The sequence below is a fragment of the Panthera uncia genome, unplaced genomic scaffold, assembly GCF_023721935.1.
Source record: "Panthera uncia isolate 11264 unplaced genomic scaffold, Puncia_PCG_1.0 HiC_scaffold_401, whole genome shotgun sequence".
Lineage (NCBI taxonomy): Eukaryota > Metazoa > Chordata > Mammalia > Carnivora > Felidae > Panthera > Panthera uncia.
Genome location: NW_026059541.1, coordinates 12,680 through 40,586, shown reverse-complemented (window position 1 = coordinate 40,586; position 27,907 = coordinate 12,680). Strand labels below are relative to the sequence as shown.

At 35.4% G+C, this 27,907-nt stretch overlaps 1 long non-coding RNA gene across 1 annotated transcript in view; it reads right to left on the bottom strand.

The window, feature by feature from the left end:
- Window positions 1-4,652: 4,652 nt before the first annotated feature.
- LOC125918048 (uncharacterized) overlaps window positions 4,653-27,907 on the bottom strand; it is a 34,387-nt gene continuing 11,132 nt past the window's right edge. Inside the window, exon 2 of the long non-coding RNA XR_007456362.1 lies at window positions 4,653-5,320. This is a non-coding gene — a long non-coding RNA (uncharacterized LOC125918048). The remainder of the gene's footprint in view (window positions 5,321-27,907) is intronic.

Genomic DNA, 27,907 nt, shown 5'->3' with positions numbered 1-27,907 from the left:
ATACCAAAAAAAAAAAAAAAAAAAAAACAGGGGGGAGGGGGGGGGGGGTGCAGGGGAAGAAGGGGAGAGAGAAAGTGTAAGTGTCATGCCAAAACAGTTCAAATGTATAAATTTCCCTCCTCAACCTTGAAAAAAACACCTGGGGTAAGTGAGATATTTGAAGAAATAGTGCCAATATTTTCCCAAATCTGGTTAAAAACAAAACTTAACAAGGATTTTTCTCAAAGAAAACTATATACTAAGACACATCATGATCAAATGACTAAATGAAAAAGTCTTAAGACCAAAGAAAATAGAAAAATTACATGGTGGGGGGAAGGGGGTGTGGGGGGAGGAGTCATGCATACTAAGAAAAACAGCAGACCTGTCAGAAACTATGCAAGCCACTTCAGAAACAATTTCACAACATATTACTAGGGATAAAAAGGGACATTTCAAGATACAGAACCCAATTCATCAAGAATATTTAAGAAAACTAAATAATGCATGCAGTTAATATTAGAACTTTGAAATACATAAACCAAGAAGTGAAAGGAAAAACAGACAAATCCACAATTAAAGCTGAAAATTCCACACTTCTCTCTCAGCAATTACTGAAACAAACAGAAAATCAGAGAACTAAACTTTGAAGAATACTATCAACTAATTTGACCTAATTAACATTTTTACAAAGTTCTACTCAACAACAGATCACATGGCATAAGTGCCCACAAAACCAAAACATTCACTAACACAGACAACATTCTGCACTTCATAATAAATACACAAAATATGTTCTTAGATCACAGCATAATTAAATTAGAAATGTATTAGAGAAATAGATCTACAAAATTAACCAAATATTTGGCAATTATATAGGTCATAAAAAAATCACAAAGTAAATTTAAAAATTCTCTGAACTCTTACAAACACAAAACAAACTTTGTAAAATGCAGAAAAAGGAAAATTAAATAACAATTGCTCCTTTAGAAAAAGAAGCAAAATCTCTAATGCCAGAACAAAAGAAGGGATATCACTATAAATCCCTCAAACATAAGAGTAAGGGAATATAACATGCAACTTTATGCCAATAAATAGAACAATTTACCTGAAATGGACAAATTTATAAGAAAGACACAAACTGAAGCTTATTCAAGAAAAATTAATATAAATCTAAATAGCCCAATATCAGAGAAATCGAGTTCATCATTTAAAACCTTCCCACAAAGAAACTCCAAACCCAGAGGTCTTCACTAATGAATTATACCAAACACTTCAAGAAGCAGTAACACCAAATGTAAACAAACTTTTCCAGAAGAGGAAAACTTTCCAACTCCAGCCACTGTCTAGATACAAAAAGCAGATAAAACATTATTTTAAAAACTACAAACTGGGGTGCCTGGATGGCTCAGTCAGTTGAGCGTCTGACTCGATTTTGGCTCAGGTCATGATCTCACGGTTCATGAGTTCAAGCCTTGTATAGGGCTCTGTGCTAGCAGTGCGCAATCTCCCTCTCTCTCTGCCCCTCCCCTGCTCATGCTGTGTCTCTCTCTCTCAAAATAAATTAATTAAAAAAAAAAAAAACTACAAACCAATACCTACTATGAACACGGATGATAAAAAAAAGTTAATTAAGTTTTAGCAATGAATCCAGCAATATATAAAGTATAACGAATCATGACCAAGTGGGGATTATCTCAAAAATGCATGATTCCTTGGTATGCTATTCAAAAAAATCAATGTAACTAACTACATTAACAGATAAGAAGGGGGGGGGGGAATGTGATCATCTCAATAAATACAGAAACGCTGTTTGGTAAAAATTCAATACCCATTCATGATAAGAAAAAAAATTCTCAGCAAGCTATGAATAGAAGAAAACTTAATCTCATAAAGGGTATCTGTTAAAAACCTATAGCTAACAACATACTTACTGGTGAAAAACTGAATGTTTTTGACCTAACATCAGGAATAAGGCAAGAATGTCAGCTTACCACTTCTATTCAACATTGCATGGGGACTACTGACTAGACAATGCAATAAAGCAAGCAAAAAAATAAAAGGTATAAAAAATTTAAAGGAGCAAGTAACAGTCTTTAATTCACAGACAAGATCTACACAGAACATGATCTACACAGAACATTTGAGGACTATAAAAAATGCCACTAGAAGTAATAATTAGAATCACAAATTACAAAGTTTAACAAAATTAATCAAAAGTCTACATACTAACAATAAACAACTGAAAACTGATTTTCTTTACACTACCACTTACAGTAACATAAAAATATAAAATAGGGATTAATTTAACAAAACAGGTGTAATAACTTTACATTGAAAACTCTGCTAAGTAAAACAAAAGATGATGCAAACAGGGAGAGGTACCAGTTCATGCATCAGAAGACTCAACATCTTTAACAGGTCAATTCTCCCCAACGTAGCCTCTAGGATAAAAGCACGCACAATCAAAATCCCATTAAGCTTTTCTGTAAAAATTGACAAGCTGATTCTAAAATACACAGAAAGAGGGGCGCCTGGGTGGCTTGGTCAGTTAAGCATCCGACTTCGGCTCAGGTCATGATCTCACGGTCTGTGGGATCGAGCCCCGCGTCGGGCTCTATGCTGACAGCTCAGAGCCTGGAGCCTGTTTCAGATTCTGTGTTTCCCTCTCTCTCTGCCCCTCCCCTGTTCATGCTCTGTCTCTCTCTGTCTCAAAAATAAATAAACGTTAAAATAAATTAAAATAAATAAATAAATAAAATAAAATAAAATACACAGAAAGAAACGGAAAGGATGGAGAGTATATAAAAACAACTTCGAAAGAGAAGAACAAAGTTGGGAGGATTTACATCACCCAATTTTAAGACTTACTATATAGCTACAGTAATCAAGATAGTGCAGTATTGCCATAAACAGATACACAGATCAATAAAATGAACAAAGTTCTAAAATAAACCGTTGATTTTCAACAAAGGTGCCTAGGTAATTCAACAGAGAAAATTATAATATTTACAAAATTGCTTCTGGAAAAATTTGACTTTCATACACAAAGAAATAAATCTTACCCCTTACCTCATACCATATACAAAAATTAACTCAAAGTGTATCACAAACCTAAAATGTAAGAGCCCAAAACAGTTCAAATACATGAGGGAAAGGAAGAGAGGTAGAAAAAGTTTTGCCCAATCTCTGTGCCAACCTCTCCAATTTCTACTCCAAATTAGGGCAGAACTATAGGGAAAATCCCTGATCTGAAGTCCTTCAGTCAGCATATGAATCTATTCAAAAGGAAGGAGCATCTCCCATCTAGGTACTCAGAACCTTAGGTACTCCTAAGCAAGTAGTTATTAATTCAAGCACAACCCTCAGAGCCATAAAGGCCTGCCATGAAGAATAAAAAACTGTATACATCCATAAAGCCTAGTGGAGGAAGCATCATAAAGGATTCCCTAAAGCTTAAACAGGACCCAAAATACATGTGATAGAGCCCCAAAATACAACAGCTTAAGTTATGCCCACAGCCATCCCTGAGGTTCACAGAAGGTGCAAAGTTCTTAATTATAGGCATCAATCAGAATGGCTAAATTCCTATAGTGCTGTAACTCAAATCACAGAGTTTTGAGCAGTTAGTGGACAAAAGAAATGTAAATAAGGTGAAAAAGAGAAAAAACCAATATTCAAAGATTTTCAGAAAACTAAAAAAGATTATATTTAAAAATATGAATTAGACTACACTATTCCCATTCTGCCTGTGTGTGTCCAAGTTCTGGACTAAGAAGGATACTTTGATTCAACTGAAAAAATAATGCCTTTTCTCCCAGTTCCCCCTACTGAAAGATAGCATTAAAAACCTCTCCTCAGTCAAGATTTACAAGAAAAATATATAACCATAAGAAACTAGTATCAGAGTAAAGTACTTTAACAAAGAACTCATTTTCATTTTGCAAGTTCATAAAAGTTTTTTACATCACTTAATTCTCAAAAAAAATTTACACTTTAAATAGCAAAATTATTTCTTAAAACAAGTACAAAAAAAAATGTTAAGTACTACCCCCCTGCAGTTTTTACTGACATAATCATCAGGCATGATCAACGATATCTAATATTTAAAATGTTAATGTTGGGCTGCCTGGGTGGCTCAGTTGGTTGGGCATCTGACTTTGGCTCAGGTCATGATCTCACGGTCAGTGAGTTCCAGCCCCGCGTCAGGCTCTGTGCTGACAGCTTGGAGCCTGGAGCCTGCTTCAGATTCTGTGTCTCCCTCTCTCTCTGATCCTCTCCTCCCTGCTCACTCTCTGTCTCTCTAAAATGAATAAGTGTGAAAAAATAAAAAATATATACTTTATAAAATGTTAATGTTGACTTAAAACACAAAAACTACAGATGTAACATACCGGAACCATTAACAAAGACCACTCCAAGTTTTTAAAAGTCAAATAGCCAACTCCAGGGCTTTGCAAATATGGGCCTATGATTTAAGGTGGCAGGAGTGCCTGGGTGGCTCAGTGACTTGGTTTTGGCTCAGGTCATGATCTCAGCATCATGTGATAGAGCCCCAAGTCGTGCTCCACAGTGAACTCAGAGCCTGCTTGGGATTCCTCTCTTCCTCTGCCCCTCTCTCCTGCTCCCACTATCTCTCTCCCTCTCTAAAAAATAAAAATTAAAAAAAAAAAAAATGTTTAAGGTGACAAATTCAAAGTAACAAACAGAAGCCTGCATTTAAAAAAAAAAAATCTCCTACCTCTGCTTAGTTTTTTTCTTTCATCCTTCCTAAGGAATTTCAAGAAACATGGCTAGATTTTCTCGCTTTGTCTTTCATCTGAATATCTTTCTCAGCTAATGTCTAACTCAGATCCTCAAACCCTCCCTTTCTCCTATTTATTGTCACAGTAAATATGGACTACTTACTTTAGAATTTTTTTCTTTTGTGCTTGCTTTGGCAGCACATATACTAAAATTGGAACGACAGAATTTTTCTTTTTTTAAGTAAAGGTAATTGATATGGAAGATGAAGTAGGTAAGATGAAAAAGTGTGGGATTATCTTGGCAATACCAGAAAAAATATATGAGAAACTGTCACTGTATAATACAATAAACTTCAAGTAGACTTTACAAATTTCCTTAATTCATCTACAATAAACCTCAAAATAAACTCCAAAAAGACTGCAATTCAAAGCTCACAAGACAGTCTGATTTTAAAAAAAGAAAAAATTCAATTATTTACTTCATAACATAGAAAAATGAAAATGTCTTACTAGAAATGATGTATCAGCAAAAAAGTGCACTTAATATGATCCTTGCAGAAAACTCTTCTTTGTTCCTTTTTCACAAAAGGCAATTCCTTAATAAAGAAAAAAATATGAGATGGGTTAGTAAGTGTTAACTCTAAAAAAGAATTAAATATACATTTCATCATTATAAATTCCAACTCTCAACACTATATGTCTGGCAGATAGCACCACAAACACATACTGAATAATAGAAAAATAATTTATTGAAAGTAATTTGTTGCATTTGTCTAATAAAAACATAATGCTGGCCAATTGAGGATTTCTAATGTCACTAACCCATTTTTTTCAAGAAGTATTACTTAAATGTTCAGTGATATTCTATGTACTGCTAGATTCACAAATTGGCTTCCTAGGTCCCATTTTCCTATCCTCCACTTATTTTGATATGCTTTACATTTACTTGCTTATATTTATATGCTTATACTTACTATATTTACTGAATATATGTTTTACTAGAAGAGCTGAAAGTAGTCATTGTATTATGTTCTCATTTAGAAAACTGTCAAAGGGTCAGTGACTTGCATTGCCATAAAATACGTTTGTATTCAAATACAATGTGTATACTTGTAGCTTTCACTATCTTTTAAAGGGAACGATGGAATGAACATAATGAACATGAAATACCCAAAATGAACATTAAACTCATCACTGTCAATAATTCACATTTAAAAAAGGAACACTGGGGGCGCCTGGGTGGCTCAGTCGGTTAAGCGACTGGCTTCGGCTCAGGTCATGATCTCACGGTCTGTGAATTCGAGCCCTGCATCGGGCTCTGTGCTGACACCTCAGAGCCTGGAGCCTGTTTCAGATTCTGTGTCTCCCTCTCTCTGACCCTCCCCCATTCGTGCTCTGTCTCTCTCTGTCTCAAAAATAAATAAACGTTAAAAAAAAAATATTTTTTTGAAATAAAAAAGGAACACTGGTCAATACTAACTACTGGATTAGTGCATAAGGAATAATCCAGTTTGCTTGGAATAGTAGGAAGGCAGTTAGGTAAAAAAGGGAAAGATGGTAAAAGCACCCACCCACCTTCCTCACCCAGACTGGCCAGGATCAATTACGATGCTAATCCAATAACTTAGAATTCCATGACTGGGTAATTCTACCAACCCCCAAATAAATCTATTACATCAAATAAAAACAGTAATTTATCCAAAGAAATACCAGTTTTTGAATCTGATTCAGCAATATTAATTATTATGATACAGCAATTTTGTTTCTATTTGAAATGAATACCTCCTCTAGAGCTGGGGAAAAACACAAACTGCCAAATATTCTTTTTGTATTAATGAATTAAGTATTAAAGGCTTGAACTTTAAAACACACAGACTTACACCGAAATGTAGAAAAAACCTCCTTAAATACAGTTTCATCACCAACCAACTTCTATAATCCAAAAATCCAAAATGAAACTATTTTTCATGAATCCTCGATCTAAACAAAACTAAACATTTTTAAATGTATTTCAACACTAGCTTTGTGTGTCACAGAAGAAACTAAGGTTTAATTGGTTATTTACTGTCAAATTGCTAAACACAAATTTGATACATTCTGGTATATTTTCTTGTATCAAAAATTCACTCTCAATTCTATAAATGAACCGTTATTAATGATTTGAGTTTTGTACACAGTTCTCAAATAGTTTCTTAAAGAAAATATTCCAAAAATCAAGTTCTTTTACTATAATCTATAATGAAACGCACTCTTACCCTCAAAATAAAACCAAAACTAAAATGCTAGTGCTAGTTATCATTAAATTTCATATACTGAACTCCAAATCTCATTGCTTCTGTCCAGACAAGAGCTAGATAACCTGTACCTCCAACTGCTATCACTCCCAAATCTGGTTCCAACCAACCTCCTAGCTCCCTCCATTTCTAATTAACCAACATTGTTGTTAACCTGGACTACAAGCCACGGCCCAAAATGTCAAGCTCTGTAATTCTGTTCAAGTTTTTACCTCTGCTGGAAAAAATCTTCCCCTGTCTCTAAAACAAATCTTTCCCAGTTTAATGGCATCTTCTGTGATAGCAACCTCAAGAATACCCTTACCATCAACATCACTTCCAGGGGGCAAAATTATTACAATTAGTTCTGTATCAGTCTCTTCTATTATACTCTATGCCTTTTTTAGAGAAGGAACTTCATTCATTTTTGTATCTCCAATATCTAGTCAATAACTAGGATACAATTCAATATAATCTATTCAGAAAATATTTACTGAGCATCCAATATATTCCAGGCACCTTTCTAGGTGATAGGGATAAGTCCCTATATCTATGCCTGACCTCATGGAGCTTACATTCTACTGGGGAAGAACTACAATACACAGTGAATGAGGAATATATTATTGTATATAACAGGTTAGAAGAAAGTCCTTGAAAAGAAAAAAACAGAGCAAGGAATTAAGTAAGATCATAGGGAAGGGATTAAAATTTCAGAAAAGGTATCCAGGGAAGACCTAATGGGGTGATGATAATAAAAGCAACTGCAACAGCAGCAGCAGCAACATTTGAGTATTTATCATATACTAATCAGTATCCTAACTGCTTTAATGTATAACAGAGGTAAAGCCAACAATAATCTATTATCCTTAAAAGGAAATTGAAATAGGAGTGCCTGGGTGGCTCAATCAGTTAAGCTTCAACTTCGGCTCAGGTCATGATCTCATGGTTCATGGGTTCTAGCCCCACGTTGGACTCTGTGCTGACGGCTCAGAACCTGAAGCCTGCTTCAGATTCTGTGTCTACTTCTCTCTCTGCCCGTCCCTCGCTTGCGCACACTCTCTCTCAAAAATAAACATTAAAAAAATAATAAAATAATTTTTAAAAAAGGAAACTGAAATACTAAGAAGGTACCTGCCAAGGTCTCATAGCTAAGTTAGTCAAATGGTGTCGCTGGGATTTGAATCCAGGCATGCTTTTAAACAGCTGAACCCAGTTCATGCTTTTGTTAAATGAATTAAATACATGACAAAAATAAATGCATCCTGTATACAGCAATGGATTCAAAAGACAGAAAAGCAAATCTCAATCTCAGAGGATGGATATATTTGAGCAGCTTCAGTACATCAATACCTATATATGACAGGTACCCTGACAAATACAGGTGGGTGCGTGCATAAACAAGAATAATATATACTGATAATTTCTCAATAACTTTTAAAGTAAGACTTATATTTCCATATGATAATTACCAGAACTAAAACTTAAGACAGTATCACAAAAATCACATGGATAGGTCATAAAAAAAAAAAGAAAAAACTTTAAAGAAGTACTCTGAAACAAATGAAACCTTTGAAGACACTATCATTTTAATAAAGGTTAAATGTCAAATATCGTAATTTATGCTGTGGCACAAGTCATTATCAACTTCCAATCTCCCATATTAACAAGAAGAGTTAAATGAAATGACTGAGATTCAAATTCCTCTTTTCAAATATCTCTACTACATTTTATGAAGCAAACAGGTAACACCTAATACAACTGCTGGTAATAACTGAAGACCTGAATGACCCAAGATAATTTGCTCCCTAATGCCTATCTCCTGCTATATTAGCTTGTTAATTAAATGCTTAATCAGTGAATGCCAATAAATTAGAAAGCAAAATGAAGCCAAAGTGCTATCAGACATGGTATTAACATTCCTAGTTTCAAGTCTTAAGGACCTAAATTCCTAAGCATTCCTAGGAATCCTAAGGATTCCTAAAATCCTCTAGTCTTGATTTAAAAAAATATAATTATGAAGAAAATTATGGCTTTATGTTTGAAGTTATCAAAATTTCACTGGATACCTCTGATCTGAGCATAATGAGTGTCTAAGATAAGAGGTTTTGGGGAGCCTGTGTGGCTCAGTTGGTTAAGCATCCGACTTCAGCTCAGGTCATGATCTCATGGTTCGTGAGTTGGAGCCCCACATCGCGCTTGGTGCTGACAGCTCGGAGCCTGGAGCCTGCTTCAGATTCTGTATCTCCCTCTCTCTCTGCCCCTCCCCACTCACCTCTGTCTCTCTTTCTCTCTTTCAAAAATATATAAACATTAAAAAAAAAAAAAGAGATTTCTATATGAAAACAAACAGCTTTAAAATCAATCCCGATGAAGAGAAAAATGAAACAGGACAAAAAACTTATCTACATCTATTTATCTACAAAGTACAAATAAATATATATATAACAGTCTGTAAACACAATAAGTACTGCATATTTGCTCAAATATTAATTTCATTTTGTAATGAAAACTTAGGTTCAGCATCACTGGCGTTTTTAATTCAAGCGAGGGTCAGCTCTCACACATGGGCATCAAACTATTCACGCCTTAGTAAGATTTTCAGTACCAGCCATGATGTAGTAACTAAGTACCAGACATGCTCTCCCAATAAACTCAACTAGAAAACTGATCAGATATATAAAACTGGACACCAAGCAGCTGAGCACTGTGATACCTGAGAAAAGAAAAAGTGTCCCCTCAAATAGCTGTATGCAAGGTGTCAGGAGGGCTCTGCAGGAATGGGAAGCCAAGTATAATATCGTGGACTTAGTAAAAGAAACAGACATCGAAATTTCGGAAGACTGAAGTAATGGGAATTTGAAAGGCACAGTAGCAGGGAGGATGGAGTTTAAGAACAGAAAGCACTCCTGAAATCTGTAGAGGAGTTTCTAGAGCAGCTCTGCCCAAAAGAAACAACATGAACCTAAAATGTAATTTTAAATTGTCTAGCACATACATTTTAAAAGTAAAATGAGGGGGGCACCTGGTTGGCTCAGTCACCCGACTCTTGATTTCAGCTCAAGTCATGATCTCACAGTTCATGGGTTCGAGCCCCGCATTGGGCCCTGTGCTGACAGCACAGAGCCTGCTTAGGCTTCTTTCTCCCTCCCTCTCTCTCTCTCTCTCAAAATAAATAAATAAACTTAAAAAAAAAAAAAAAGTAAAATGAAGCAGGTAAAACTAATTTTAACACAATTCATTTAACCCAATGTGCTCAAAATATTATCATCTCAGGATATAACTGATATAAAAAAGATATTTTACATTCTTTTTTTTCCCATAAGTTCTTGACAGTGTGTTTTACACTTACAGCATATTTAAATTGGAACTAACCACAATTCAAGCTCTCAATAGCCACAATGTGGCTAAATGCTACCATATACTCCACAATTGTTGAATAAAAACCTGTGCATGGTAAAGTGAAACTCTACAAGGTCAGGCAAGGAATAATGATCAGGCAGGCTCAAAAGTTCTCAAAGATTACATAAGACTGGGGGATGTGTAAGTTTCAACCAAAAAGGAGAAAAACCTCACTGAAACCTGGGGCAATCAGTAGAAATTGAAGCACAATTATCACTTAGTAGCTGTACTAAACTACTTCTAGAGCAAAGGCTACACTAGACCTGCCAGAACAAAGCTTAAAAACAAGCCTCAAAAGGTTCAAACAGATCTACAAGAAATGTAACACCCTGCCAAAACAAAATTAAAATCTCTCCAGGGGAAATCAACAAATCCAGACAACAGTGTGATGAATGTCCAAGAGTCAATCAAAACTTACTAAACATAAGAAAATGGAGAAATGCATGACACATACTAGGGGGAAAATCTGACAGAAGAAACAGACCCAGGAACAAAAGAGATTAAATCTTTGAAGACATAAACTTTAAAATATTATGTTTATGGGGCTCTGGGTGGCTCAGTCGGTTCAGCATCCGACTTCACCTCAGGCCGCGATCTCTCAGTTTGTGAGTTCCAGTCAGGCTCTGTGCTGACAGCTCAGAGCCTGGAGCCTGCTTCAGGTTATGTGTTTCTGTCTCTCTCTGCCCTTCCCCTGCTCACACTCTATCTCTCAAAAATAAATAAAACAAGAAAGAAAGAAAGAAAGAAAGAAAGAAAGAAAGAAAGAAAGAAAGAAAGAAAGAAATGTATGAAAGGATTTGAAGAAAAAAACTATTTTTTAAAGAATCAATAAATGTTTAAATATGAGAAATGTAGTATCTCAAATAAAAAACCAACTGGATAGATGTAGCAACAGATTAAAACAGTGCAGGAAAAAAAGACCCCTAACTTGAAAATATAAAAACAGAAAGCAAAGAAAAAAAAAAAAGAAACAAACAAAAAATAGCATCAAGGACCTGTGGGAATATCAAGGGCAGTCTAAAAATGGTATAACTAGAGTCCTGGAGGGTTGGGGAGACAGAAAAAATATCTTAAGAAATAAGGACCAAAGAATTTCCAAATTTGACAAAAACTAAACCCATATTCAAGAGACTCAGTGAACAAAAAACAGGTTAAGCACAAGAAAAATCACACCAATTCATATAATAACCAAACTGCTGAATTCCAGTAATATAGACAAAATCTTAAAAGCAGCCAAAGTGGGGGAAAGACACATTACAAACAGAGGAACGAAGATAAGAATTACCAGGCTCTTTGTCAAAAACAATACAAACAAGTTTAAAACAAAGAAAAAAAGCCTTTGAAGTGCTACAAAGAAAAAAAAAAAAAACCTGCAAATCAAAATCTATACAAAGCAGTAATATGCTTCACAAAGGGCAAATAAAGACATTTTCAGACAAACAAAAGCTGAGAATGTGTCACCAGCAGGTATGCACTACAAGACTGAAAATTCTTCAGGAAGAAAAAGGATAACAGAATTGTACAAGAGAGGGAACCCTAACGTAAGCTATAAACTTACTTAATAAAAATGTACCAGGGGCACCTGGGTGGCTCAGTTGGTTAAGCATCTGACTTCAGCTCACGGATCTCATGGGTTCGAGCCCTGCATCAGGCTCTGTGGTGACAGATCAGGGCTGGAGCCTGCTTCAGATTCTGTGTCTCCCTCTCTCTCTCTGCCCCTCCCCTGCTCATGCTCTGTCTCTGTCTCTCAGAAATAAATGTAAAAAAAATAATAAAAAAAATTTTTAAAAATGTACCAATACTGACTCACTAACTGTAACAAATTTATCACACCAGTGCAAACTGTTACTAACAGGGGACACTGGGGGCCAAAGCAAAAGGGAGAATAGGGGAAGGGAAAGAGGAAAGTATATGGGAACTCTGTACTTTCAGCTCAGTTTTTCTGTTCTAAGAAATAAGTTTATTAATTAAAAAAGAAACAGCAGAGGGTACCTGGGTGGTTCAGTCAGTTAAGCGTCCAACTCTTTGGTTTCAGCTCAGGTGATGATCTCATGGTTTGTGGATTTGAACACAGAGCCTGCCTGGGATTCCCCCTTTCCTTTCTCTGCCCCTCCCCTGCTAGCTCTCTCTCAGTATAAACAAACTTTAAAAAATTAAATTAAATTAAAATAAAATAAAATAAAATAGAAATAGAAATAGATAGAAACTTACTTCCACACAAAGGAAGAACAAAAATGTGAAATGTTTACCATCTATTTTCTTATCTTTAATTTTTAAAAAGATATTTGATTGTGTGAAGCAAAAGTGGCAGTAGCATACAATAACCTGTAGAATAAAATCACAAAAATAGCACAAAGAATGAGAGGGAAAAAACTGAAAGTACACTGTACTAAGGATCTTTCATTATTCATAAAGTGATAAGTTCAAGATGCAAGCTGTAAAACCCTAGAGCAACTACTAAAAAAGAAACTAATAAAACTAATAAGCCAAGAAAGAGGTAAAATGAAATGCTAAAAAATAAGCAATCCAAAAAAAGGAAAACACAAAACAGAAAAAAATTTAAAAAAATATAACAATAGACTTAAATCCAACTGTGTGAATAATGATATTAAATATGTATGATCTAAATGTCCCAATTAACAGGTAGAGACTATGACACTACACTGGAAGCAGAGACTGTCATACTGGATAAAGAGATGTACCCCACTTTAAATATGATATAGATAGATCAAGCATAAAATACGAAAGGATATACCATACAAACATTAATCACAAGAAAGGTGGAATACCTATATTAATAACAAACAAAGCAGGTCACAATGGAACGTATCTTACCAGGTATAAAGGGACATACATCATAATGCTTAATGTGTCAATTTATCAGAAATACAAAGTAATCCTAAATGTTTATTCAGTCAATAGCAGAGTTTCAAAACATGTGAAACACTGACAAAATTAAAAGGAGAAATAGATAAAATTATAATTATAGCTAGAAATTCAACAGTCTCTCACAATTAGTAAAACAAGCAGAGAGAAAATCAGTAAAGATATATAAACCCTGAACAACACTATGAACCAGTGGAGTTGTTCATGTCTCTTGGTATAGTCAATAAGAGAGAATTTATGCTGGACCATAAAACAAGACACCTAATAAATTTATCAGAGCTGAAATCACACTGAAAGGTTTTCTTTTTGAAGATCTGATTTGCTTTATTAAAGGATTCATAAATGGAGCGGCATCTCATCCAGCAAGCAAAGACACATTCCCCAGAAAGTGTTTTCAGACCACAAAAGAATTAATGACCAGTAATAAAACTACATTGGAAAATTCCCCAGTTATTTGTAAATTAACACATTTCTAAATAACCCATAGGTTAAAGAACTCATGAGGAAAATTTAAAAACACGTGGAACTAATGATAATAAAAACACATACCTAATTACATAGGGTGGAGCTAAGGATGCTTGGAAATTTATATCTTTTAAGTATTTACGTTTGAATAGAATCAAGGTTTAACATTGGTGTTTTAAATTAGTTCCACCTTAAGAAGGTAGAGAAAAAGAACATTAAACTAAAAGCAGAGGTAAAGAAATAATAAAAGTAGCAATTGGTGAAATGGATGACAGAAAGAAAGAAAGAAAGAAAGAAAGAAAGAAAGAAAGAAAGAAAAGAAAGAAAGAAAGAAAGAAACCAAAAGTTGGTTCTTTGAAAAGAACCCCTAGCTAGGCTGGTCCAGAAAAGAAGAAAGAAGACACAAATTACTAACATTAGAACTGAAAGAGAATACATTACTACAGATATTTCAAACATTAAATGCACATTAAGTTTGTAGTAAATACAATTTTTTGCCAATAAGTTTGACAAGTTAAATGAAATAAATGAAATTCCTTGAAACACGCACATTATCAAAACAGACACAAAAAGAAAGCCTGAATAATCCTCCAATTCAGAAATTTTAATTCAAAATCAAAAGGCTTCCCACAAAGAAAATTCCAGACCCAGATGGCTTCCCTAGTGAATCCCTTAAACATCTACAATATCAGTCTTACACAAACTCTTTTAGAAAACAGAGGAAAAAGAAACACATTCTAACATATTTAATAAGGCCAGAATAATCCTGACACCACAGCAAGGCAAGGCAAAGAAAATACATACTAATTATCACTCGTTTATATAAGATGCAAATATTATTAATAAAATATAAGCAGGTCATATCCAGCAATATATAAAAAGTTAAATATCAATATAAATGGGGTTTGTCTTAGGAATGCAAGGTTGGTTTAGTTACATTGGTAACTTACTGTATTAACATATTAAAAAAGAAAAAGTGATTAATTTCAAGAGGTAGAAAAAATATCTGTGCATGATTAAATACCCATTTGTGGGGCAGTAGAGGGGAACACCTCTCAACAAACTAGGACTGAAGGAATCTTTTTCAACCTAATGAAAGTCATCTACAAAAACCTACAGCTAATGATAAAGGGCTGATTTTATTTTTCCTGTATGATTATAAACAAAGGATGCACACGCTCACTATTTCTACCATTTTACTAAAGATCTCAATAACTACAATACAACAGGGAGAAAAAAAAGGATCTAGATTGGAAAGGAAAGAAAGAAAACAGCTTCTACTCACATATGATATGACAACATATATAGGAAATCCCAAAAAACCTACAATAAAGTGGCTGGAAGTAAAAATGGGTTTTTCAAGGGTACAGGATATAAGATCAATATTTTTTATATAAAGATTGTAATGTATTTTTTTTTAAAGTAGGCTCCATGCCCGATATGAGGCTTGAACTTACAACCATGAAACTGAGTTACATGCTCTACCGACTGAGCCAGCCTTAGATCTATAGTTTTTAAATCAAATTTCTATATACCAATAATGACAAATGCACAGTTACACTTTTTAAAAATACTATTCAAGGGTGCCTGGGTGGCTCAGTCAGTTAAGTGTCCAACTTCGGCTCAGGTCATGATCTCATGGCTCTTGGGTTCGAGCCCCACATCGGGCTCTGTGCTGACAGCTCAGAGCCTGGAGCGTGCTTCGGATTCTGTGTCTCCCTCACTCTCTCTGCTCCTCCCCACTCATGCTCTGTCTCTCTCTCTCTCTCAAAAATAAATAAACATTTAAAAAAATGTTTTAATACATAAAAATAAAAATACCATTCATCTTAGCATCAGAGGTATGAAATATTTAAAGACAAATTGAACAATATATGTGCAAGACTATTATCCTGAATACTAAAAAACACTGAGAGAAATTAAGGAAGACATAAAAAAAAAAAAAAGGAACAATCATGTTCACAGATCCATACACTTAATATTACTATGATACTGCTTCTCTGCAAATTGATTTACAAATTCAAAACAATCCCAATCAAAATCCCAGCAAGTGTTCTTGCAGAAATTCACAATTAAAAATTTATAATACAGGGGCGCCTGGGTGGCTTAGTGGGTTAAGTGTCCAGTTTCGGCTCCAGTCACAATCTCGTGGTTTGTGAGTTCGAGCCCCACATCGGGCACTGTGCTGACACCTCAGAGCCTGGAGCCTGCTTCAGATTCTGTGTCTCCCTCTCTCTCTGCCCCTCTCCCGCTGGTGCTCTGTCTCTGTCTCTCTCAAAAATAAACAAACATTTAAAAAAAATTATAACATAACTAAAACAATTTTGAAAACAAACAAAAGTTGGAAGATACAGCACAATGTTAAAACACACACACACCCCTAAATCAAAGGAATAGAGTGCAGAAGTAAATCCACACACATATGGTCATTTGATAGTCAACAAAGGCACTAAGGTAATTAAAATGAAAAAGCCTTATCAACAAATGGTACCAGAACAAATTAATGAATCTTGATATTACCTCACTAAAATTACTACCACTCACTAAAATTAATTCAAAATGTTTCACAGACCTATGTGTAAAAACGAAACTATAAAACCTCCAGAAGTAAACACAAGACAAAAAATTATTACTGCCCCATGTAAAGCAAAGATTTATCAGACATACCACAAAAAGGCAAAATTGACAATTTTAGAAGGTCGACAAGCAGCACTTTATCAAAATTAAAACCTTGTTCTCTTTGAAAGACAACATTAAGGAGATAAAAATCAAGCCACATACTCAAAGAAACTAGCCAAAGTAAAATAATGAAAATAAGAAAAAGACTTCTATCTAGAATGTATAAAAATCTCTTACAGTTCCGTCATTAGAAGACAAAAAACCCAATTAAAAATGGGCAAGGGGCACCTGGGTGGCTCGGTTGGTTAAGCATCTGACTCTTGATCTTGACTCAGCTCATTATCTCCTGGTTTGTGAGTTTGAGCCCCATGACAGGCTCTGTGCTAACAGCGCAGAGCCTGCCTGGGATTCTGTCTCTCCCTCTCTCTGCTCCTCCTCCACTCTCTGTCTCTCTCAAAATAAACTTGAAAAAAATGGGCAAAAGACTTGAACATTCACCAAAGAAAACAAATGAATACCCAGTAAGCAAATGACAAATGTTTAATATCTTTACTCATCAAAGAAATGCAAAATAAAACTGTAATAAAATGCCAGTATATACCCACTAAAACGGCTAAACTTAAAAAAACTGACAATGCAGGGGCGCCAGGGTGGGTCAGTTGGTTGAGCGACCGACTTTGGCTCAGGTCATGATCTCACAGTCTGTGAGTTCGAGCCCCATGTCGGGCTCTGTGCTGACAGCTGGGAGCCTGGAGCCTGCTTATGATTCTGTGTCTCCCTCTCTCTCTGCCCCTCCCCCACTCGTGCTCTGTCTCTGTCTCAGAAATAAATAAACATTAAAAAAATTAAAAAAAAAAGAAAAGCTGACAATGCAAAGTGTTGAAGATTTGGAGAAACTGCAACTCTCATTGCTGGTGAACTGTAAAATCGTATTACTTTGGAAAACAGTTTCAGTTTCTTATAAGGTAAAACATACACTTATGTGACCCAGAAATTTCATTCTTTGGTATTTATCCAAGAAAAATGGAAACATAGGTCTACACAAAGGCTTATACTCAAATGCAAGAGTAGCTTTATTCATTATAGCTCCAAATTTGGAGTGTCCAAGCAAGATGAATGGAGAAACTGGTCTAGACATATAATGAAATGCTAGGCAACTCTAAAAACAAACTACTCAAACTACTCAAACTACACACAAACATGGATGAATTGCAAAAACATTAGGGGGGGGGGGAGGAGCCAGACACTGGTATCATTTAATATCTGATACTAGAACTGGGGAAAAAATTACTTAGGCCCTAAAAAAACAGATTTATAAACAAATAGATACTAAGTCACAAGAAAAATCTTTAAGTCAATAAAACTTCACAGAAGGAAGCATTTAAGAAAGTGATTCTAAGCAGGAGACCAGGGACTATTCCAATTAGAGGAACTAAGGAAAGATGACACAAACATGAGTAGGTATCAACAAAAAGAGCAAAGCAGAGTGTAGGGTGGACAGATGGGCAGAACACAATTACGCACTACCTTGAAAACAGGCAAGCACTTGAATTTAATATGACAAAAAATGCAAAGATAAGAGAAAGGCCAGACTATCTTCTCAACTAGGATAATGCACAATTCCCACCTCAATGCTAAGTAAGGTTACAAAGCTGGGTTCATATACAGTCCACTAAAACACAACTTATTACATTCTTAGTGGACAAAGAAGATAGTATTGTGTCATCATGCAATAGTATACTAATGCCAAGAAATGCCCATTTTCCTCCTTGACCTTCCACCTTCATCTATTATCCTCCAAACTACCCATGAGGACCAAAATACCTCTTCACACGGCTTCTGTTTTACAAAAATACAAAAGAAAATAACCTTATTAAGAAATAATTAACATACCATATTAATTCACCCACTTAAATAATACACTCGAATGTTTTTTTATATTCCAAGGTATGTGCAACCACTACCACTATCTAGTTCCAGAACATTTTCATCATGCTAAAAGAAATATAGTACTCATTAGCAGTCACTCCCCATTCCTTATCTCCACCTATACCTGCAGCATTTACTTTTGTCTGCATAGATTTGCCTATTTTGTACATTTCACATAAATTAAACCATACAACATATGGTCTTTTGTGGCTTACTTTGCTCAACAATATTTTCAAGATCCATCCACTTTGTACCATGTATCCATACTTAATTCCTTTTTACTGCCAAATAATATTCCATTGCATGGAAATACCACATTTTATTTATTCATTCATCAATTAATGGACATTTGAGTTGTTTCCACTTTTTACCTAATACTATGAACACTAGTACACAAGTTTCTGTGTGAATATATGTGTTCATTTTTTTTTAAGTTTATTTATTTTGAGAGAGAGAAAGGGATGGGGGAAGGGAGAAGTGGAGGGGCAGAGAGAGAGGGAGAGAGAAAGAATCCATGTTCATCACAGAGCTCAACACGGGGCTTGAACTCATAAACCATGAGATCATGACCTGAGCCAAAATCAAGAGTCGGACGCTTAACTGAGCCACCCAGGCTCCCCTTTACATATTTAGAGTGTCTTCAGATTTTCTTTTCTATAATCTCACTTCATTACAGTAACCCCCCCCCCCCCACAGTGATAGACATACCTGTTGTTATGCCACAGGTATAAATTAGGCACTTTAAGTAATTTACTACGACCTATTTTATTCTCCCACATAACTTACCAACCCCCTCAATCTATAATCAGCAAGATTACTGACAGTTTTCACAATATTTAATATTTATTACATATCTGATAATACTGTCATTCTTCAAGTGAAGGATGTGACCTCTCAAATGCTCAAGTTCCATTTGTTCTACCCCTTAACCTTACCTTAATGGCTAATACTCCCAGTATTCCTTCTCCCAGTTGAGAACCAACAGTCCTCAACTACCCACATTTCAATAACAAGAAGCACATTTTGTCCACACACCAAAACAACAGTAACAAAAAAAGTTTAAAGATCAGCATACTGTAAAATGTGACACTAAGTAGTTAAAATAATAGCCACATAAATACCAGTTTGGTTAAACAGTCTGGTAAACCAGTAAAGTCAAACAGATGTCCATATTAATATAAATGTTGGCCAGAATCTAGAAAAGCTTGGACACTGTGTTCATGATATTCTGCAACTTCCTGAAGTTTTGAACTGGAAGAGGCCTTAGAAAGGTCTTTTTAGCGACCAAATTCTAAAGCTTATAGAAATGAAATGGAATCCAGGTGTAAAATCCAGACTACCAATCTAACCCATATTAAAATAGGATTCTCCCTATTTAAAACAAACAACAAAAACACCTGAACAAATGGAAATGAAGAAATCCAGAAGAAAAGGGCCAAACCTATAAAAGGGATTATGAGATACAAGCTTCTAGTTACAAAATAGGTAAGTCACAGAGATGAAAAATACAGCATAGGTAATAAGATATATCAATAAGATGGTAATAACCATCTTGGTGACAAGATGGTAACTACACCTATCGTGCTGAACACTGAGTAATGTATAGAACTGCTGAACACCTATTGTATACTAGAGCTAATATAACACTGTATGTGAATTGTATTTCAAATATATAAAGTTTCCATTGCAAACAACAAAAAGGGAAAGAAAAAAGGTCTTAAAGTTACCATGAAAGATGGATACCATAACTTGTGATTTCTCTTGAAAGTTATTTGATACCTCTAAAGTGCCTGATTCTGATACCCCTTCTTAAGTGAAAAGAGAACGGGGAAAAGTTATAACTACTGCCCTAAGAACTGCACATTATCTACAACATAACCTAGAATAATTGTGGCAATTATAAACTACTATAATACTTTACTTCTCTGCTAAGTAGATCCACGGTTACACGTGTCAAAATTTCATCTCACAGCAGAAAAAAAACGTTAAGAACTACTGATCTGGACCAGAAGGAGTAGAGATGTCTTAAAGGCATCGTTTTAAAAGCCTAGTTCAATCCAGATCCTAGGTTTTACACTTTACAAAGGGTCATTTGAAAGACAGGAATTTAAAGATTCATTTACGGGGCGCCTGGGTGGCTCAGTTGGTTGAGTGTCTGACTTCGGCTCAGGTCATGATCTCGCGGCTTGTGGGTTCGAGCCCCATGTCAGGCTCTATGCTGTCAGCTAGGAGCCTGAAGCCTGCTTCGGATTCTGTGTCTCCTTCTCTCTCTGCCCCTCCCCCACTTGTGCTCGGTCTCTGTCTCTCAAAAATAAATAAATGTAACAAAAAAATTTTTAAAGATTCATTTACATTTACCAAGAACCTACAAGAAAAGAATGCAGGAACTAACACACCAGCATAAAAATCTTCAATGCAGCATGTATGGGTTTACTGCCCTTAGTATAAGATCAAACATGGTAACTACAGTAAGACAGATACAAAGTACTATTGGATTTCAAAAGAAAAAACTTTTTAATTGGAAAGAACCTGTTTTTTTATGGAGAGCAGAGCCTTGGAAAGGAGACTAAGAAGTGGGATGCAGAAGATACACAGGAAAACAAGAAAAGACATCTTTACCTATGCCTTCTACCTGAAAGGTATGTATCCCCACCAATTCCCTTCAAACAATCAAATTAAAGAATGAGCCTAGCATTGTGCTTTTTAAAAAGTGTTGCTGGGGAGAATTCTTTAAGGAACTAAGCTTTAGTAATGAAAAAAGACACACACATTAGCATCATTATCTTGTATGGGCATATTACAGAAGGCACTGGTTACTTCCATGCTTAAAAACTTTCAACATCTCTTCCTTAACTATAAAAAGCAAAGTCCAAACTGCTCAATATTCAAGATGGTCTCCAATCTGGCCTCAAGCCCTCTTTCCTACTTTACTTCCTTTTTTTTTTTTTTCCTGTTTATTTATTTTTGACAGACACACAGAGCATGAGCATGGGAGGGGCCGAGAGATGGGGAGACACAGAATCCAAAGCAGGCTCCAGGCTCCAAGCTGTTAGCACAGAGCCCAACATGGGGCTCGAACTCACAAACCATGAGATCATGACCTGAGCCAAAGTCAGATGCCCAACAGACTGAACCATCCAGGCACCCCCGCCACACTTCACTTCTGAAAAGCCTTACTTTTCTTCTGAAAAGCCAAACTAAGTCTGATACATACCTCTAACTTTCCTGTCTTAGTTCCTTTGCTCCAATTGTTTGCTCTATGTGGAGTATCTTCCATATCTGTGACAATAAAACTTGACATTCAACTCAAATATCAATTCTTCCATGAAGCAGCCCCCCCCCATCACTTCTGAACTTTCCTTCCCTGAACTCCCTAATTCATTCACTGAGTCTAAGATTTACACATCACTTGGTAATTAGCACAGCACAGCAATTAGTGGGAATTTTACCCTACCTAAGCCATTATCTCCTAGAAGCAAATAGCTATATCTCATAGGTGTTTTTATTTCAGAACCAATAATATAAAAACAACAGTTAAAGCACTGATAACAGATAAGGGATAGTCCAAAAGAGGGAGTGAAGGATCAGAGCCATGGACATTGCTTTGGGGCTACCATATTTACCAGTCAAAAGAAAAAGGGGAAGGCAATAAAAAGAAAATGTACAAAGTGCATGACAAGTCATTATTTAAGATTTGTAGAAACTATGGAAAAACAAATGAAAGCTTATAAATGAGGATCCAAAGACAACTAGGCATAGGTACTGATTGGCTTTTAAACACCATTAGAAAGCCAGGTAGAGAATTCCAAAGATGTATCATTAATAACAAAAGATTTTAATATATATGTAAGATATCTGATGCTTAAAGTCAATACACCTTTCAATCCTGGTTGGTACTTTTATTTTTTTAAAATGTACAGTGACTAGTTCAAACAAGTCCATGTCTACTCCAACAACATGAGATACTGACAAAAAAAACTTGTTAATTCTAGGAAAAGGAATGTTTTAAGGTAATAAATATTTTAAACTGAATTCTAGAACCAACGTAATTCCAACTTTAATTTCTCATGTTAACAAGACAGATAAATAGCATAAAAGACAAAAAACCCAGTAAACTTAGAGTAAACAGACTTAGTGCTATCTTATTAAACATAATAATGAGTACGTAAGCAAGGAATAACCCCACACCTACCATTTACTGTAATCAAAAGACAATTGTCAAGGTCATAAAATAGAGAAAACCAAGAGAGAGTAGAAAAAGAACGAAAAGAGATACATGTAGTTTAATTTTCAAAGAAGTTAACACCTATCAGATCAATTCCCAAGTTTAAAAGTTACCTTCTCCCAAAAGTTCACATACTGGCTTGCTATTAGAATAAAGAAGTACCAAGAAGCCCTTGGCTAAATATAGGCCTACAACTCATTCATGTTATACTAAAACCAAGGCATTTCCAATATACATTCTATAAAAAAATCTTTTTGAGTTAGTAACTTTGCTTTACAGAGAAAAGCACTTAAGACTCCTGTAATACCAGAAACTGCATTTGCATGCTAATAGAATGAAGAGTATTTAAATTTGATTAGTTTATTTCTCTTACAAGGTATTTTCTAGAGTCTTTAGCTCACCAGTGGAAGCTGAATGCCTAGGTCTCTTTCTAACTAAAGGCTTTGTAGCACTGGCAGCATAATTCAAGATTTCTGCTCTTCCTCCCCCAAAAGTAGAGACTTCAGTGAGGACAACCGTGATGGTATACCTAAGTAACTCTAAAAATATTCCCCCTAAACCATATGAAAAAAAGCAAGAAAGGAAAAAGAAGTTCTATACAAAACCATGTTTTCAGCACAGCCTGAAGACAAAGACTGCTGATACTGCAGAACAACTGTGAATGAAAACAGAAAAATCCCCCAAATCCTAGCACTTAATCTCTTAGGCTGTCACTCCACCCCTACTTGAACACAGAGGCTTGGTGGCAAGGAGGCAAGCAAAGGAGCCTCAGGGTCATTTGCACGAAAACTGAAAGTATGAAACCTTTCCTAAACCTGGATATACTGGAAAAGTGTCTGGGCAGATCAGAACACAGACTACAGGTAAGAAAGTGCAAAGTTCTGGTGATTTAAAGGAACAGGTGCCATTTAAGGCACTGGCTGCCACATAAAGGGACACAACTTTGAAACACATAGCTTCTGGGGGAGAAAACAGGCAAAAGGAAAGGAAGAGAGTTCTTTGGCAATTGGACGGTAATAGGAAACAGAACAAGGATAAAATTTAAGGTCTTGCATGATCAAAGAGAATTATAAAACTGGAAGTCTCACAACCCTTCTCCAACCATTAAAACAAAAATCAACTGAATAGGACTGTTCTATACTGACAGAAGAGGGCACCATTAAACTAGGAATACTGTACAACACCCCAATACCATAAAAATGAACAAAAGAAAAGTGAAATCCAGAAAAATCAGGAAACTGAATTTGACACTTACCAACTGAGGAAAACCCACTGCCAAAAACAAACTCAAAGCAAGAAAAAAAGGTAAGTCAATACTCCAAATCAAAGACATCCAGACAAACATTTAAGGATATGAAAACTACTTTGAATCAGCAATTCAAAAACTAAAAAAAAAAAAAAAAAAAAAAAAGTGGATAAAACAGAAAGAGAATTTTAAAAGGTGAATGAATTCAAAAAGAAATGGAGAAACTAAAATTAGAAATGCAGAATAAATTGCAAGGCATCCAAGAAAGAACAACTCAAATGAATATGAGCTACCACAGTCTACCACAAGATTTATAAGCCACATCCATCCACATTTGGTGTTATTTTCTCATCTGATTTCAAATAACTGTCTATCCACCAACTGCTTCACAATCCTCACAAGCCATACTAACACTCATATAAGAAAACTTCATGTCCTTTTCATAGTGAAATGCCATATTACCAAGTATTGCTTAACTATTCAACATGTCTAAAACTAAGCTGTTGTTCTAAATATATTAGGTCCCTCCTTACTGTGTATCACTGACAGTTTTTGAGTATTATTCCGCTAACTCCACTGATCCCATGAACTCCATCCATGGTTTTTACTGCATGACTTTGCACAGCATGGTGATTTTTTAGGAACACATATACTGTGTTATAGTAGAACTGAATGTGATGTGTATGTGTGGGTTAATATACACACATCTATTTTCTTAGCTCTGCTGAGAAGGCAGACACAGACAATGACACCCCAAAAGCAATGAGCACACCCAGCATCCAGATCTTGGATTCTAAATGTCATCCTCCAATAAAAGGAGTCAGGGCTCTTTGGAAAAGAGAGTAATTCCAGGGTTGGGATAGGTAAAACATAAATGAGCCTGGAGTTTCTTGCAGCACCAGAAAGTAGGGAAGTTCTTTTTAAAAAAAGATGAAAGAATGTCGAAAAGACACAAGAGTCAAACAGGAGGAGCTCTCAATGGCCAAAGTTGGACAATCTGAGAAATAAAATAAATGATAGCATCAAATTATAATCTACAATATAAAATACCTTTGAGTCTATAATGATATAAATAAGTAACCGAATAGAGAAGTGACATCTCTTCATTAATAAGAATTCTATTTGATAAATGAGAAAGAAACCAAACAAAACCAACAACAACAAAAACAAAACAAAACAAAATTGCCATTAGGTAACTATTACAATAATACAGGTATCCCCCCACCCCAGCTTTTTGAAAATTTACATTAAGCCACTTCACTTTAGAAAGACCCACAACAGCACCTATTTTCTACCTGAGAGAAATATGGAAAGAGTTTTTTTCTTTTAAGAAAAAAGGCAAAAGATAAAGAATGAATAGAGAAAGAAAAAACAAAGAAAAAAGGCAAAAAACAGTATTCAGCATTTATTTTGCAATGAGTCATTACAGAGGCAGCACACACCCTGAGCAGCACCACCAAGCTCCTTGTTCTGGTAACTACACTCAGCATCTCTAATCTCAAGCTGCCATAGTTTTGAATTTTGTGCGTGCACATCTGTGCTTTATCTCTATTCATTCTGCACATCCATTAACATGATGTGTTCTAAGGTATCAGAAAAGCCTAAAAGAGGTTATGTTTTTAAACAAAAATCTCAAAAATTTTTCCATATAAATTAATGGTAATGGCTTCTTTACACCATTTCACCTTTTTAGAAGGTTTCACAGGCACAATCTACTATTCGATAGTGGGGGAAAATCCTCTAATTGTTGCAGGTTAAGTTCCACCCATGAGTGCTAAAAACAAGTGAAAGTTTAAGAAGAAACAGAAAATCAACATACTCTCAAAGTATCTCCCCCATGATATTTATCATTTTCAAAGAGGAAAACTGTGACTTTACAATGGAGAAACCAGCAGAAACCACTTTATGTAATCAAGATTAACATCAGATATTGACATCATGTACTCCTGATATAAAATGTACCTCTTTGATATGCTACCATTACTTCAGTGGTTTTATTGGCAAAAACGCAAAATTCAAATTAATTTTAAGAAAGCAACAGAAACCCAAATTGGATGACATTCTACAAAATAATGACCAGTACTCCTCAGGAAGCATCTGGGTAGAAGAATGAGAAAGGAATGAATTATCACAGATTTGAAGAGACTATATAAAAAATAAATGCAATGTGGGATCCCGGGTTGGATCCTAGGACCAAAAAAAAGGTCATTAGGAAAAAAACTGATGAAGTTCACATAAGATATTTAGTTTAGCAAATAGTATATTAATTTTATGGTTTTGATTATTATACCATAGTGGCCCAACATTAGGGCAACAGTCATACTATTTTTTCAACTCTTCTCTATCTCCAACATTATTCCACAATGTATCTTTTTAGTAAAATATAAAAAAAGAAATACCCACAAAATGATTAGTTTTTACAAAAATCTTACTAAGTAAATTATGATAATTCTCATGGCAATTCAAAGTATAATTCATCAATGACATATCATTTTGTTCCAATGTTAATATCCAATTCATTATACTGAAAGAACGTGATTGCAATGGATTATTTGTTGAGACATAAACTGCAGAAGGATATGCAAATTCAATATCATTTTATAAAGTTTTAAAACATGAAAAACACTATATATTTTTAGCAATATAAATGGATATGTGGTCTTAAAAATGAATGAATGTAATGAAAGGAATGAATGGAACAAAAACAGACACTCAGATCAATGGAACAGAATAGAGAACCCAGAAATGGACCCTCAAATGTACGGCCAACTAATCTTTGACAAAGCAAGAAAGAATATCCAATGGAATAAAGACACTCTCTTCAGCAAGTGGTGCTGGGAAAACTGGACAGCGACATGCAGAAGAATGAACCTGGACCACCTTCTTACACCATACATAAAAATAAACTCAAAATGGATGAAAGACCTAAATGTAAGACAAGAAGCCATCAAAATCCTCGAGGAGAAAGCAGGCAAAACCTCTTTGATCTTGGCCACAGCAACTTCTTACTCAACACATCTCTGGAGGCAAGCGAAACAAAAGCAAAGATGAACTATTGGGACCTCACCAAAATGCAGGACCTCATCCTGCACAGTGAAGGAAACAATCAGCAAAACTAAAAGACAACCAACAGCATGGGAGAAGATATTTGCCAACAACATATCAGATAAGGGGTTAGTATCCAAAATCTATAAAGAACTTATCAAACTCAACACGCAAAAAGCAAATAATCCAGTGAAGAAATGGGCAAAAGACATGAATAGACACTTCTCCAAAGAAGGCATCCAGATGGCCAATCGACACATAAAAACACATGCTCAACATCACTCATCATTAGGGAAATACAAATCAAAACCACAATGAGATACCACCTCACACCTGTCAGAATAGCTAACATTAACAACTCAGGCAACAACAGATGTTGGCGAAGATATGGAGAAAGAGGATCTCTTTTGCATTGTCGGTGGCAATGCAAGCTGGTGCAGCCACTCTGGAAAACAGTATGGAGGTTCCTCAAAAAACTAAAAATAGAACTACCCTATGACCCAGCAATTGCGCTACTAGGTATTTATCCAAGGGATGCAGGTATGCTGTTTCGAAGGGACACATGCATCCCAATGTTTATAGCAGCACTATCCACAATAGCCAAAGTATGGAAAGAGCCCAAATGTCCATCAATGGATAAATGGATAAAGAAGATGTGGTATATACATACAATGGAGTATTACTCGGCAATCAAAAAGAATGAAATCTTGTCATTTGCAACTATGTGGATGGAACTAGAGAGTATTATGCTAAGTGAAATTAGTCAGAGAAAGACAAATATCATATGACTTCACTCATATGAGGACTTTAAGAGACAAAACAGATGAACATAAGGGAAGGGAAACAAAAATAATATAAAAGCAGGGAGGGGGACAAAACATGAGACTCTTGAATATGGAGAACAGGGTTGCTGGAGGGGTTGGGGGAGAGGGGGATGGGCTAAACGGGTAAGGGGCATTAAGGAATCTACTCTTGAAATCATTTTTGCACTATATGCTAATTTGGATGTAAATTAAAAAGATAAAATTTTTAAAAAATGAATGAAAAAGGTAAATCCTATTTAAGGTAATGATTACCTCTGCAGAAGAAAAAGGGC